The sequence below is a fragment of the Juglans microcarpa x Juglans regia genome, chromosome 6D (assembly GCF_004785595.1).
Source record: "Juglans microcarpa x Juglans regia isolate MS1-56 chromosome 6D, Jm3101_v1.0, whole genome shotgun sequence".
NCBI classification, from domain to species: Eukaryota; Viridiplantae; Streptophyta; class Magnoliopsida; order Fagales; family Juglandaceae; genus Juglans; species Juglans microcarpa x Juglans regia.
Window position 1 is genome coordinate 15,234,928 of NC_054604.1, and position 16,322 is coordinate 15,251,249.

The window sequence follows — 16,322 nt, forward strand, 5'->3', positions numbered from 1 at the left end:
GTCAAAGCAGTAAGCTGAAGAAAGAAGATTGAAACCCTTGTCACTCTTTCTGGAGATGTGGCAATACTCTCCACCAGTGACTAGACATATCTGCACGTTGCAAGCCACGATGTTGAGTGGGTGGTAGACACAGCAGCATCATACCACGCCACTTCCCATAGTAAATTTTTCACTACGAACAAAGCAGGAGACTTTGGTACGGTAAGAATGGGGAACGCCAGTTCCTCAAAGATCGTGGGAGTTGGCGAAATGCAAATAAAAATCAACGTTGGTTGCACCGTGGTGTTGAAAGATGTTCGACACATTCCTGATCTTCGGCTCAACCTGATTTCGGGAATAGCCCTTGATCGATAGGGTTATGACAGCTACTTCAGCAATGGCACTTGGAAGCTGTCACAAGGTGCCATGGTTGTCGCCCGAGGACATATTTGCGGTACGTTGTACAAAACCCATGTGAAGATTGGTTTTGATAGCCTCAATGCAGCGAAAGACGAGGCTTCACCAAATCTGTGGAACAAGAGACTCGGACACATGGGTGAGAAAGGGTCGGATACGCTTATGAAGAAGCACTCATCAAAGTTGCCAAAGGAACAGCGTTAAACCCTTGTGAGTACTGTTTGTTTGACAAACAATGCAGAGTCTCGTTTAATTCCTCTACTAAGAGAATATCAGAGTAGTTGAGTCTAGTACACTCTGAAGTATGTGGTCCCATGGAAGAAGAGTCATTGGGAGGTAACAGCCTGTTACCTGATCAACATATCACCTTCTGCACCACTGAAATTTGAAGTTCCTGAGAAGGTTTCGTCGGGAAAAGATGTCTCTTACTCTCACCTGAAAGTGTTTGGGTGCAAAGCCTTTGCACACATATCCAAAGAGCTGAGACAGAAGCTCGATGTCAAGTCAACTCTATGTATCTTTGTTGGATATGGAGATGAAGAATTCGGATACAAGTTATGGGATCCAGTGACAAAGAGAATTGTCAGAAGTATGGACATTGTGTTCCATGAAAACCAGTACTCCAAATCCTGCACCATTACAGTTTGCCACAGATAATGAAGATATGCAGGATCGAGATCTAGAAGCAGAAGAAGAATCTTAGGGTGTCAAGCAGGGGGAGCAAGAACCCTTTCCACCAGCAACTGGTGTACCACCACAAGGGTTAGATGGTGATGAAGCTCAACCAAGAAGATCGGCAAGAGGCCGCCTATTGATTTCATCGATGAGATATCCGGAATCAGACTATATTCTGCTTACTGATGAGGGGGAGCCAGAGAGCTTCCAGGAAGTTCAAACTCATGCTGATAGAAGCCTGGCAATGCAAGAAGAGATTAGTTCTTTGCAGAAAAATCAGATCTATGAGTTGGTGAAACTTCCTGAAGGAAAAAAAGTCCTAATGGGTGTTCAAGCTGAAGAAAAATGGCCAAGGAAAGCTGATAAAGTACAAGGCCAGATTGGTTGTCAAAGGATTTCAGCAGAAGAAGGGAATCGACTTTGACGAGATATTTTCTCCGGTGGTGAAAATGATGTCAATTCGAGTCATACTCGGATTGGTAGCCAGCTTGAATTTGGAACTCAAACAGATGGATGTGAAGACAACCTTTCTCTATGAAGATTTGGAGGGGGAAATCTATATGGAGCACCAGAAGGGTTTGAAGCTCCAGGAAAAGATCACTTAGTCTGCAAGCTAAAGAAGAGTCTTTATGGCCTCAAGCAAGCGCCGAGGCAATGGTACAAGAAGTTCAACTCATTCATGATGAGTCATGGTTACAAGAGACTTGTTGCATATCAGTGTGTCTATGTTCGAAGGTTCCAGGATGACAAGTTTGTCATACTCCTTTACATTGATGATATGTTAATCGTTGGTGAGGATATGTCCAAGATTAACAAACTAAAGAAGGAACTATCCAAGTCCTTTGACATGAAGGACTTAGGCCCAGCACAGCAAATTTTGGGCATGAAGATTGTTCGTGATAGAAAAGCCAAAAGGGTGTGGCTATCACAACAAAAATATGTTGAACGGGTCATCAGACATTTCAACATGGGAGATGCTAAGCCAGTCATTACTCCACTTGTTAACCACTTCAAGTTGAGCAAGAGCTCGTGTCCTTCTTCAAAGAAAGAGATTGAAGAAATGGAAGCAGTCCCCTTCTCTTCAGCAGTAGGAAGCCTGATGTATGCAATGGTTTGTACCAGACCAGATATTGCTCATGTTGTAGGCATCGTGAGTAGATTCCTTTTAAATCCAGGAAAGGATCATTGGGAAGCAGCCAAGGGGATTCTCATGTACCTCAAAGGTACATCGAATATGTGCTTGTGTTTTGGGGGAGCTAAACCAGTTTTGGAAGGCTATACAGATTCAGATATGGCAGGAGATCTTGATAGCAGGAAATCTACTTCGGGATTTCTCTTCACTTTTGCAGGAAGAGCTGTCTCTTGGTAGACCAAATTGCAGAAGTGGGTTGCGTTATCTACAACAGAGGCAGAGTACATTGCCGCAGCGGAAGCTTGAGATATGCAGAGACATAGCTAGGATGGAGAGCATCTAGGTAAATGGGCATGGAGGGGGAGAATTGTTGAAGTCCATGCCAAGCCTGAGCAGTCAACAACTGCTGCTCAGCGCTTAACCCTCAACCCCAAACAAGTAACTGCAAATGCAGTTACATATTGAATGCAATTAAATGCATTCACACTAATATTTGCCTATAAATTGAAGCTCCATGCGAGAGCTTCAATCACACCCAAGAAGAAGAGAAAAGAGAGAGAAAGCCTGGAGAGCTCTGAGAGAAAAGAAGAGAGTTGAGTGGAGTGTGATCCTTCTCCTCTGTAATATTTTCTTGTGTACCACTATTTATTAGTGAAGCTCTTTTCTATGGACGTAGATAGTTGCCGAACCACATTAAATTCTTGGTGTCACTGAGTGCGTAAAGTGTACTCTTTTATTACCGCTTTTATCACTTCCATTGTGTTGATTTCTCCAACAAACTGGGTCTCTGAAACTGATTAAAAAAAGTCAAAATTAGTCCCAGTTGTGGGTTTTGAAGCATAGATTTGGATCAAAGTGATTGGTCAAGATGGGAGAGTGAGAGAAACTGAAAACAAAATGAAAAATGAAATAGGGAGAAGGATCACAAGTGGAGGCCCGGTCTTCTCCACTCAATGGTTTCTGCAATTTCTTCTTGGTTTGTTGGATATAGACACCATTTATGTAGAGGGATCATTAATTGCTACCCAGGATTGTGAGCATAAATCCAACCCACTATACATAAATCCAATCCAACTCAGAATTTGAGCAACAGAAACTGTCGTCATATGTTTCAATTGGAAAAATCTAAAAATTGTTCTTTACCTCCTCACACAACAGAAATGTCAAGAGTTTCAGCAACCATGAAGAGCATGCTAAGCTAATACAAAACTGTCTAGTTGTTCCAATCCAATTCATACAACAAACTCAATCCAATTCATCATACATGTCATTTCCAAACTCAGTGCAAATATAATACTCAACATTAGAATACAAAACATGTCATTTCCAAACTCAGTGCAAATATAAACAATAGCCATTCCAAACTCAGTGCAAAAATAAAACTTAACATTAGAATACAAAACATGTCATTTTCAAACTTAGTGCAAATACAAAACTTATACATGCCATTTCCAAATTCAGTGCAAATGTAAAACAATAGAGAACATAAATCCAACCCACTATACATGCCATTTCCAAACTTAACATTAGAATACAAAACATGTCACTTTGACTGAAATATTGCAAATACAAAATTTGTCCAGTTGTAGTATCTAACCAAAGGAAAGTCCATCAAATCTGTCCAGTTATTCCATTTAATACAAAACTATCCAGTTCTAGTATCAAATAAAAAAACTGTCAAGTATTAGCTGCCATACATACCACATGCAAATACTAGCAATGTTTACCCAAAAATAAAAAATCATAGTTGCTCCCAGCCACATGTATAAGACCAATTAATATACTCAAACTCCAAATTGAACTTAACATCTATAAGACCAATTAATATCTTCTGATAAAAAGCCTGCACCATGCAGAATAATCCTCACAGCCCCAATCACAACATTGTTCAACCAACATAGCAACCATCGGCATTCCAAGTTAAACCAATCCAATGGATTATCAATTTTGATAAACTTCCTCATAAATTAGATCTCTGTTTTTTGCAACTAAATATCACCCACAGTTTGCTCAAACTCTTCTCTGAAACATGCATTAAACTAAATAGACTCGAAAAAACCCAATTGTACTTCACTCAAAATAAACTCAACTCAGACTACACGACAGCTTCATTTTAGCATAGCCAACCTACTTATCGAAAACAAAAATTATCATAGCCAACCCATGAAGACAATTACCCAACCAAACCATTCTTCACTTTCAGTTCAGAATATTGACACAAAATCTTCCATACTTTTCTGACCGAACCATACGTGCCAACTATCAAATCAAATAATCCTAGTAACTAGAAATAACCCAATCAAATTTAATTAGGAAGCAACCTTCGATATTTACAAACGAATATTTCCAGAGAAAGCACAGATCAGACCACAAAGCAAGCACCAATTTAAACATTATGCATCGAAAGCACCACAGATCAAATGAGTTTAAAAAAAATCAGCCAATACAAATCAAATCAAATCCACAAGGCACAATAGGAATTTTTACCCTTGCCACACAATAGAAATCGAAATAGACCAACTCGGAGAGGCAGTCTAGGGCAAAAATCTCAAGTCCCAACCCAACGATGCAACCAGAAATATTTGATGTCGAGATTCTATCCCAAACCAATACAAAACTGCCGACTACTCTGTTATGGCTTGCAAGGAGAATAAACCCTTAACTTGCCCAATTTGTATTCACAACTCATCTCAATTCATCTCAACTCATCTTACTACTATTCTGCAACTTTAACTCACAAATCTCACTACTATTCACAACCCATCTCATTACTATTCACAACACATCTCAACTCATCTTCGAATCCAAACGACACCTTAGGGTATTGTCTGAAACGTTGTGGGCCGGGTTTGGGCCTACGGGCTTTATCTTATTTAGGGGTTATTTGATTTGTGTTTAGTTAAGTAAGCAGATTCATGGGCCACGGCATGCGATGAGTCTGGTATTTGCTATGTCCACGTTTTTTATTCAGCATTTGTTATTTGTTATTCAGTTCATGTTTTGAGTCCGTGTGTTTAGTGGGTCAATTAGGAGTCGTGGGTCAGCTTAATAATTAACTAAGTCCATGTAAAGTCCTATTTATATGGCAGTTATCAATGCATGAAAGGGGAGATTTCCAGTAATATTGTGTTTACAATTGTGGAGGCCAGGCACCTCGAATAGCCTATCATATTTTCCTGATTTACAAGTTGATCTAATTCATAACATGCTCCTAACCTAAGCCAAGAGAGAAGAAATCGACAACCTTCGGACAAGGAAAGCAGTAACGTAACTAGGGAAAAAAAATGGAGAGAAGCGGTGTCACGGGTGCCTTGGGGCTGGCCTTGAAGAGTTGCAGTGGGGTGTGGCTCTTAAGGAGAGATTTGTATTTGCAATCCATATCAACTTATTTCAACTTATCTCAACTCATCTCACTACTATTTATTACTATTCATCAATTTTAACTCACAAATCTCATTACTATTCACAACTCATCTCACTACTATTCACAACCCATCTCAACTCATCTCAACTCATATTCGAATCTAAACCACACCTTGAAGGCTGAAGGAGGTTAGTGTTGGAGAAAGAATGCGTGAGGAAGTAAAATAACTGAAATAACGGAACGAAGTCTTTAATGAAACGGAGATTTTTGGAGGCTAAGTGATGGGCATCGTTCAGCGTGCAAAACAGTTGGGTTTTGTGAATTGGGTTTAATAAAACGGAGCGTTTTGTATACTTTAGTTTTTGTAGTTGCATTTTAATCATTGTTGTTTGCGTTTTGTTTCTTCCATATAGCCTACGAGTATATAAGCAGTGTGTGGATGCTTATCAGTTTGAACATTGAACATTGATCATACGAAGATTCTCAGCAAGTTTTATAATGGAATCTTGCTCATTCATTTCCTGACTTGAGAGTATCTTTCTTATGTTCTTGTTTGAGATTACGTGTGGATTGCTTAAATTACGGTAGGTTATTTGAAGGAACCTTACAAGGGGAGAGAGGGAGTGTTGGGCCAATTTAAAGGGAAGAAAGAAAGATAGAAAAAGAGAAAGAGAAAGAGAAGTGAAAAAATAGAGAGAAAACAATGAAAGGGGCATTCGGAGCTAGACGGAAGGGAGAAAAGGAGAGAGAGAAAGCGGGTGTTGGGAGAAGGAGATTCACGAGGGAAACCAGAGGAGTTGGTTACGTAATAATAAAATAATAGATATGACTATGAACAGATACTGACCAAATATAGAAATAACTTTGCAAATACTGTAGCTCAAAGTCTGAAATTCAGATCTTCGGCTAGTCCAATGCAGCAATTTTGTTGGAAAACTCTACATATTTTGGCCATGACTAGTGTTTACCTAGTCCGATGCCAGTTCTCTTAGGGTCCTACTCTATGTATATGCGGAAAAATGTCTCTTATATATATATTTGCTCTACTGATGCTATGAGGATATTCCATATAAGATTTTCTTACAAATTTCTAAGATTGTTTAAAATATAATTAAAATAGATTTAATTGGGATTTTTGAAAAATTCATAAAAAATAAGTTTTGATTAAATAGTTATTTAAATATGTTTTTATTGCTAGTTTTATTTGTTACAAAAAGTTAGGTTACATGTCTTTATGATTGAGGTTAATTTAGCATTCGAATGATTGGATTGAAAGCAAAGAAAGTTTTAATTAAAAGAACCTGCCCTAATAATCAAAGCGGGCTGTCTGATTGGATTACCTAACACTTCAAGGGATAGAGACCCCCTTTCTTTTCTAATTGATCGATTACCTATGACTTCAAGGTACAGAGACACTTAACCCAAATCGTATTTTAAAATGGAGAAATTAAATTACACACTATCAATCCCATATTTTAAAATAAATATTAATAAATTAAATTATGTTTAGAAACAATTTTAGAGTTTAGACGCTAACAATCATTTCGTGTAGATCACTAAACTTGTCTTGGGTCGTTGAGGGTACATATCCACCAACAAGATATAGAACACCTATCATTCATCCAACCGATCCAAATTAATTGAAAACCTTAAATCACAAGTCACGAACTCTCATCTCATATTATTAAAATTATATGATTATCAATCTTTAATAATGTAATGTCTTGAGAGTAATCCGTATCTGTACTTTAAATTATTGAGCAATGTTATATACAGTTTTTAAATATTATACGCCTAGTTAATTTTATTTTTAAATTTTTTTAAAATTATAATAATATTTTTATCAAAATAATAAATAATGCCGATCTAACTCCCACTCCACGCACCTGCTGATGTGGCAGACCCGGTCTTTGAGTAAAATGATCGAGTAAAACTAAACTCCCGAAATTCCCGCTCCCCCCCCCCCCCCCCCCCCCCCCCCAAATCATCTCCATCACTCCCATCTCTGTGCCCTAACTCTCGAACCCCAAATCTCCCCCCCCCCCCCCACCCCGATCGTGATTCGTCTCAATGCTCCCTCCCCATCTCGGAAACCTAACTCTCGAAATCTCCCCCCATCGTCTCCATCACTCCCTCCCCATCTCTGTGCCCTAACTCCCGAACCCGAAATCTCCACCCCCCCCCCCCCCCCATCGTGATTCGTCTCCATGGCTGGTCTCCATCGCTCCCCTCCATCTGCGAACCCCCTCTGAAATTGCCCACAGCTCTCTTTCCAGCAGCTGCTCAGAGCTTTTCTCCAGATCCTATACCAACAACACGGTACAATCCGAAACCCATGCCTTGATTTTTCTCATTTATTTTGCTCAATTTTTTTGGGTTTCAATAGCAGATTTCGTATACACCATTTTTGGATTTCCTTGGGTTTGATTTTGTTCATTTTAAGTGCATGCTTGTTGAAAGTGGATCTATGATCTGTGGGTGCCTTTGATATTATTTTCGGTTTTTTTTATTATTATTTTGTTGATTTTGTTTGGGTTCAATTGATTGATGTTATTTTCATAGGTTATTGATTTTCGTTGTTTGCGTGCCATTGATTTCGTTCATACATTCTGGACAGTCGAAAGGAAAGTGGATCTTTGACCAAATTTATGTGTGGCGGGAAGAAAGGTAATATGCGTGGAGCTTCGTATCAATTGAGAGATAAAATTCTTGATATAAATTCAATCATATTTTTCTCATGATCTAGAATAGTATTAATCAGATGAGAGCCTGATTCATAATTTTGTTAAAAATTACCACTCTTGGTTTCCTCCTCGGGTTTGATAAAAGTCCTCTTAGGTAAGAGCCCTTAATCACTTCTAAAGTGATATTTGGTTGAGCTATTATGGTGTTGATGATCTAGAACAGTAAGGGAATGAAAAAAATATATGTTTGAAGAAGGCTGATTGGTATTCCTAATGTACTTCCAACGATGAAGAAGGCTGATTGGTATTCCAAATCTATTCCTAATGTTTGAAGAAGGCTTTTCGCCTTTTCAGCTTTCTATGGGACTATGATGACCTCTTCCCATATTAGAAAGGATGCTAGATGAATTGTTATACTAGGCATTAGAATGTCACCATTAAAAGGCTGAAAGCTTTGGATAATGTCATTTTATAAACTTTCCAAGCTCCAAACTGAATTGCTCAGGATTTAAGAGAATTAAACAGATTGTATAGGTTTGGCAAGTGTGTTTTCATCTTACTCACACACAAGGGAATTGCTTTGCCACCATTTAATGACAGAGGAATTGGACACTCCATAAGTTTGTTCCACGTTTTGGCTTGGACTTGATTTCTACACCAAATTTAGATGTTGCTAGCACCGCTGTATTTTTCTAGGGTCATAAGGAGGGAAGAAAGGCTATCTGTGTGGAGCTTTTTTTCTTAACATGTGTGGCAAACGCATGAATTGAGATGAACCTAATTTCTGTGCAGATTGTATAGCTTTTTTTTCTTAACATGTGTAATTGTTGATCTTCTTGGGCTGCATTTGTCAAAATACAGGGTAATTGCTAAAAGTTTCTGGTTTGAGAAATGATACAAATCAAAGGTCCTAAAGCTCTAGATGGGATTATTATCATATTTTTGTATGCGTCTCAAAATTAGAATGAACTCTTGAGGAAATAATAATCCATGTCATGAAAACATTCCAACTTCTTTGCATGTCATATTTGTGGTCTCTTCTTCTGAGGCATCAGAATCAGAAACCCTCCTAAAGTTCAAGGCCTCCCTTCAATCCAATGACGCATTAATCAGCCGGAATGGCTCAACAACACCATGTTCTGAGCAGGGACTTGAAAGCAAATAATTACAAAAACCATTAGAAGAAACCATCGACATGTATTTATATACCAACAAAAACCATTACAAAAACACATATTATTTATGCGTTTGCACTTGCTTATTTATTCTGTCTAGTTTTCTTTGCTGTAGATATATGGATTGGTTTGTTTACTTTTGGATCTTAGATTAACATCTTGGAGAAAACGTACCAAAACGCATGTATTGAACTGTCTTGTAAAATATATCCAAGGCAATTCTAGGGGCACCACACTTTGCATACATGTATGAGGGAGTTATATAGAGTGACCCCATGTATTGAACTGTTATTGCATATGTAATTAAGGATTTTCTTTTCCATGACCAGATCACCAATTTGGCTACAGGCTGAGAGTATGCTAACTAAGGTAGCCTCATCCGGCACCACCCTCAAATCACACATGTTGAGATATTAAAATGTTGAGTGTTGGGTTATTGAAGTGTTGGGGGTTGGGTTATTGAAATGCTGATTTTGCCATTATTCAGTAGTTATTCAAATGCATCATGTGTGTGGAATCTGTTTTCAATAAAAATTGCTCAATCTTTCATTTAGATCACCTATGTGGCCTCGAGTCAATCATCATGTGTTGTTGATGAGTTGCAAATCGAAGCACCAACTTGTTGGTGTGGGTTGAAAGCCCCATTGAAGACTTCCCATACTAACAAAATTCCTGGAAGGAAATTTTACGCCTGCCCGAAGTATAATACGGTAAAACATATTTTTTTTATCATAACTTTGTAGTACTTTTTAATTTGTCATATTTAACAATTTGTATGTAGGGAGAAGAAATGTGTCAATTCTTTATATGGGCAGATATACTTCAATTGGTAGAGGATAAAATACACACAAAAGAGAATGTAGCTCGAAAAAGGGAGGACGATTTACTGTTGCGCGAGTATGAAGTTCAGAAAACGAAAGATAAACTAGTTGAGAGAGAGAATGTTCTTTACAAGAAAGAGAAGAAAATTGGAAAGCAGCTCGTAGAGAATAGATGTGCACGAATATTATTATGTATTTATTGGGTGTTATCAATTGTAATAATATTTGGTTGCCTTGGACTATAAATGTATTTTGAAGAAGTAAATTGTAGATGGATGGTACGGATTAATGTATATTAATTGTACTAATTGTATTAATGTTAATGTCTGTGTTGGAAAACTATTGTTGCTTGTACTGTTTTACTACACTGCTTTGAGATGACACATATATTGTTAATCAGGGCTAAACTCACTACCATGAGCATACAAAACATACCCAAACTACATCAGTCTTCTAAAAACCCATAAAAATACATCACAGTCTTCCAAAAATTCATAAAAATACATAACAGTCTTCTAAAATCCATAAAAATATATAACAGTCTTCCAAAAATCCATAAAAATACATAACACTCTTCCAAAAATTCATAAAAATACATAACACTCTTCTAATATCCATAAAAAATACATAACACTCTTCCAAAAATCCTGCTAAATACATAACAGTCTTCCAAGATCCAAAAAAAATACATAACACAAAAATTCATAAAAATTCATAACACTCTTCCAAAAATTCATAAAAATACATAACACTCTTCCAATATCCATAAAAAATACATAACACTCTTCCAAAAATCCTGCTAAATACATAACAGTCTTCCAAGATCCATAAAAAATACATAACACTCTTCCAAAAATTCATAAAAATTCATAACATTCTTTCCAAAAATCCATAAAAATACATAACACTTCCAATATCCATAAAAAATACATAACACTTCCAAAAATCCTGCTAAATACATAACAGTCTTCCAAGATCCAAAAAAAAATACATAACACTCTTCCAAAAATTCATAAAAATTCATAACATTCTTTCCAAAAATCCATAAAAATACATAACACTTCCAATATCCATAAAAAATACATAACACTTCCAAAAATCCTGCTAAATACATAACAGTCTTCCAAGATCCAAAAAAAAATACATAACACTCTTCCAAATTCATAACACTCTTCCAATATCCATAAAAATACATAACACTCTTCCAATATCCATAAAAAATACATAACACTCTTCCAAAAATCTTGCTAAATACATAATAGTCTTCCAAGATCCATAAAAAATACATAACACTCTTCCAAAAATTCATAAAAGTTCATAACATTCTTTCCAAAAATCCATAAAAATACATAACACTCTTCCAATATCCATAAAAAATACATAACACTCTTCTAAAAATCCTGCTAAATACATAACAGTCTTCCAAGATCCATAAAAAATACATAACACTCTTCCAAAAATTCATAAAAATACATAACAATCTTCTAAAAATCCATAAAAATACATCACAGTCTTCCAAGATCCATAAAAAATACATAACACTCTTCCAACAATCCATAAAAATACATCAAAGTCTTCCAATCCACAAAAATACAAAACAATACTCAAACTACATAAAATACATCACAGCAACTACTCATTGCCTGATGGCGTTGGTTGTGTGACAGTACTGCACTGAGTTAGAACCACAAAATCATCCTTAGCTACACTGGGCATCTACTCCTAAATTAAAGGAAAAAAAAAAAGTGGTTATGAATGCAGTGGGAAGCAATATAGAATTAATAAACAACAAAAATTTTTACCTCAACATTTTCAGGAGCTTCCGACACCTCACAATCTTGGTTCGTATCATCAAATATTTTTTTGCATGTCTAAATAAATTTCAAGTACAAAAAATATACATCCGTTAGAAATAAATATGCATGCAGTGGAAAGCAATGCACGTAATAAATACTTGGAGAAAAGGAATTACCTGTTTCTTCTTTCGCTTGGTCGCAGCCTTCTCAACAGGCGGAACCTTCCTTTTTGTTGGCGGCCTCCCTTTCCCTCTAACAACGTGTGGGTTTAATATTTTCTTACCTTTGTCCGTGACCACAGTCTCTGTTACCTTCATTGAACTTGACTCAAGTGTTAATGCTTTAAATTGATTCTCAAACTCATCCAAGTGGTGCATGAATGCAGTAACATGAGCATCACTCGACGAAACACGGGTAGCTAATTTCACACATCGTTTCACCACAAACTCATACCTTCGTGAATCCGCATTTTGCCGCCAGTCATCGTAGCTACTTTTTACCACTGTGTATCTCCTCTTTAAGTCCTTTCTTCATCGATCCAACAAGTACTTCTCTGGTAGCGCATGAATCTTATTCCTCTGACAGACGTTCAATGTATGCCTACAGACAATCCCTCTCATCTCAAACAATGCACATGTGCATTTCAGATCAATCTCCTGATCATTAAAGTAAACTATGTACTTTATGCTCTTGACATGGTCATCATCTGTCGTTATTTCATCTAAAACATCGTACGTGGAAATGCAACCCTCCTTACTGATAAGTATGCAGTTACATGAAATCATTCCCCAGACCTCTCTCTGAACCTCTTTAAATTTCGCATTCGTATACACCGCTTGAAACTGCTTTTCATGCGGAACGCAGATGAACATGGGATGGTTTGGTTGGAGGAATTGAAATCAGCTGTTGTCTCGACCTCCACCTTCTTTCTAAGCGCATTGTCAAATTGATCGACGAATTCTTTCAACGTCGTACCAGAATGCACAAACCCATCAAAGAAAGCATTCATGCTTTCAGAATGCTGTGTTGTGCTCATACCAGTCCAAAAAACTCCTTTAAGGTACACCGGTACCCAGAAAGACCTCTTGTTATACAACCCTTGCAGCCATGGATTTTCACCTAGCCCATATTTTTGAATAAGTTGCCCCCACTTCTCCTCAAACTCATCACATGTCTGTGAATCATATAGGGCACTCTAGATGGTAGTCTTCAACCCTGCGTTGAAGGCAGCATGAGATCTCAATTTCTCAGGCAGTTTTCACATTATATGCCATAAACAATATCTATGGCGTGTGTCTGAGAATACCAACGCAATAGCAGCCTTCATGGCTCGGTCTTAGTCTGTTATGATCTCTTTTGGAGCCCGACCATCCATGCACTCCAACCATGCTTGAAACAACCACACAAAAATACTTGTGTCCTCGCTTGAAATCAAGCCAGCTCCTAACAGTATAGATTGCCCATGATGATTTACACCAACAAATGGAGCAAACGACATATCGTATCTATTTGTTAGGTATGTCGTATCGAAAGTGATAACATCTCCGACATACGCTGCTCTACTACGTGCGTCAGCCCAGAACACATTTCTAAGTCTCAACTCCTTATCCACGTCAATCACATAAACAAAACCATCATTCTGTAATCTCATCCTCTTGAAGTACTCAGTCAGTGCTTCACCACCACCTTTACCCAATTTTAATTCTTGGGCTTTGTCTATAAAATTTCGACAGTCTTTTTCTTGAAACTGCAGATTCTCGACCCCCTCCCCCCCGCCTCAACAACAAGTGGCTCGAAATTCTTGTTCATTTGAATACCTGCTCTGTTGTTCAAATCAAGCATCCTCTAATTGTATTCGTCTAGATTCTTGTGCGATCTAAAGAATCTAGACTTTTGTGGACTGACAATACTATGATTATGGGCAATCTCAATAGTGGTCACCACCCAAGTACCATCTACCAAGTGAGCATTTATCCTTACCTTACAATCTGTTTTAATAGTTGGATGTGGCCTCGAGATATTACTATGACTAGGATGGTACTTTCCCCCACGCGCACACCCAATCGTTAAATACGTCACCCTCCCATTAGCCTCTCTCTTCGTCCTTTGTGTTATAACACCAAAACCTTGTTGCTTGGCATATCGAATGTAATAGGCCATAAGCTCATGATCAGTGGCAAACTTCATACCATGTTTGGGCTCCTCCTCAACTTGGTCATGATCAGAATTTTCTTCATTTATCTCCTCAACTTCTGTCTCTACATCTAATGAAGTACCTCCAACATTATATTCACTTCTAGATATAAATGTCGATGTCTCCGCAGTTGACAAATTACTTGCGGTCTTTTCAAAGCTTGTCGAGTTCTCTCTGGTAGTTGACAGAGTGCATGGCATTTGTTGAAGACGGCCCAAACCCTCTGCATTAGTCGACATGAACGTTGTTGGAAAAGGTGGCGTTGGTGGGGGATGCAATCAGACACAGTGTTAGAATGGGTAAGAACGCACGTATAAAAAAATAAATAAATAAAATATTAGAAATGAATCTACCTGATTCGTTTGTTGAACACGTTCCGACTCGTCCGCATTAGTCGACGGAGGGTAGATGAACGTTGATGGAAAATGTGGCATTGGTGGGGGCTGCAATCAGGCACGATGTTAGAATGGATAAAAATGCACGCATCATAAAAAATATTCATATATTATAGAGGAATCTACCTGGTTCGTTTGTTGAACACAACCAGACTCGTCCGCATTAGTCGATGGCGGGTAGATAAACGTTGATGGAAAATGTGGCATTGGTGGGGGCTGTAATCAGGCACGGTGTTAGAATGGATAAAAATGCACGCATAAAAAAAAAAGATTAGAAAGGAATCTACCAGGTTCGTTTGTTGAACACGACCTGACTCCTCCGCATTAGTCGACAGCGGGTAGATGAACGTTGTTGGAAAATGTGGGGCTACAATCAGCCACATTGTTAGAACGGATAAAAATGCACGCATCATAAAAAATAAATATAGACTGAAAGGAATCTACCTGGTTCGTTTGTTGAACACGACCTGACTCGTCCGCATTAGTTGACAGAGTGTAGATGAACGTTGTTGGAAAATGTGGGGGCTGCAATCAGGCACGTTGTTAGAATGGATAAAAATGCACGCATCATAAATATATATATATATATATATTAGAAAGGAATCTACCTGGTTCGTTTGTTGAACACGACCCGACTCTTCTGCATTAGTCAACGGAGGGTAGATGAACGTTGATGGAAAATGTGGTATTGGTGGGGGCTATACTCGTCCACAATGTTAGAATGGGTAACAATGAACTTAAGGAAAAAAATTGGAAAGTTTAAAATGGAATATACCTGGCTACCCCATGCGTATGTATATGAATTCGGATATGCATTTGGATGAATCATAAATGGCGGGTAGTAAGCATTTCCTGGACAAAGAGAGACTTACAATACACAAATAAAAATACATTAACTATTAGAATCAAGATACCTTCCTTTTATGAATGACCAATGTATCATACCTGAGTCGGTGAAACTGGTGTAGAAGGCCTGAGTGGCCTTCTATCTTTCTCTTTGTCCATCACGCTATTTCAACTGAGTTTTTAGATCGACATTACAAGAAAAAAAACCATTAGTCTATTATCATAATATTAAATGACATTACTAGAAAAAAACACTTTTGGTTACTGCTACATTTGTGACTTTTCTATGCTCTGCAACTTAGCTTATTGTTATCTTACTCGACGATATGTTTTAGTTGGTCTTCTTAGTGTGCCTTTAACTCGTGCATTTTATATTGAACATTGTTAGTTTTAATTATTATGGGAGTTTTAAGGTTGAAAAATTGTCTTTAAAACAACCTCTAATTGTATTAAAAACAGCCTCTGATTTAATGAGAGTAACATATGGTTTAGATCTACCCAAAGAAATCTCAAAATCAGTAATTTTATGATTTTATTCTTGCATCACATACATCTAACTGAGGACATTTTAAGTAAATGAGAATGGTATGCAATGCTCCTAAATCTTGAAAGCTTGTTTACAAGATATTAAAGAGTTTTTCAGGCAACTTTCAGTTTACATTTAAGTAATTTAGCAAGTGAAAATGGTATGCAATGCTCAAAAGAAAATCAAATACATACCTTGTTAGATGCTGTTTTGAATACAATTTTTTAACCTTAAAACTCCCAAAATAATTAAACTAACAATGTTCAATATAAAATGCTCAACTCCGAGACACACTAAAAAAAAAAAAAACCAACTAAA

The 16,322-nt window shown here is 37.4% G+C and overlaps 1 long non-coding RNA gene across 1 annotated transcript; it reads left to right on the plus strand.

Annotated features, from left to right (window-relative positions):
* The first annotated feature begins 9,986 nt into the window (after window positions 1–9,986).
* Window positions 9,987–10,263, plus strand: LOC121235871. Its single transcript, XR_005934616.1, has 2 exons — window positions 9,987–10,136; window positions 10,208–10,263. It is a non-coding gene; the product is annotated as an uncharacterized LOC121235871 (long non-coding RNA).
* Window positions 10,264–16,322: the final 6,059 nt, after the last annotated feature.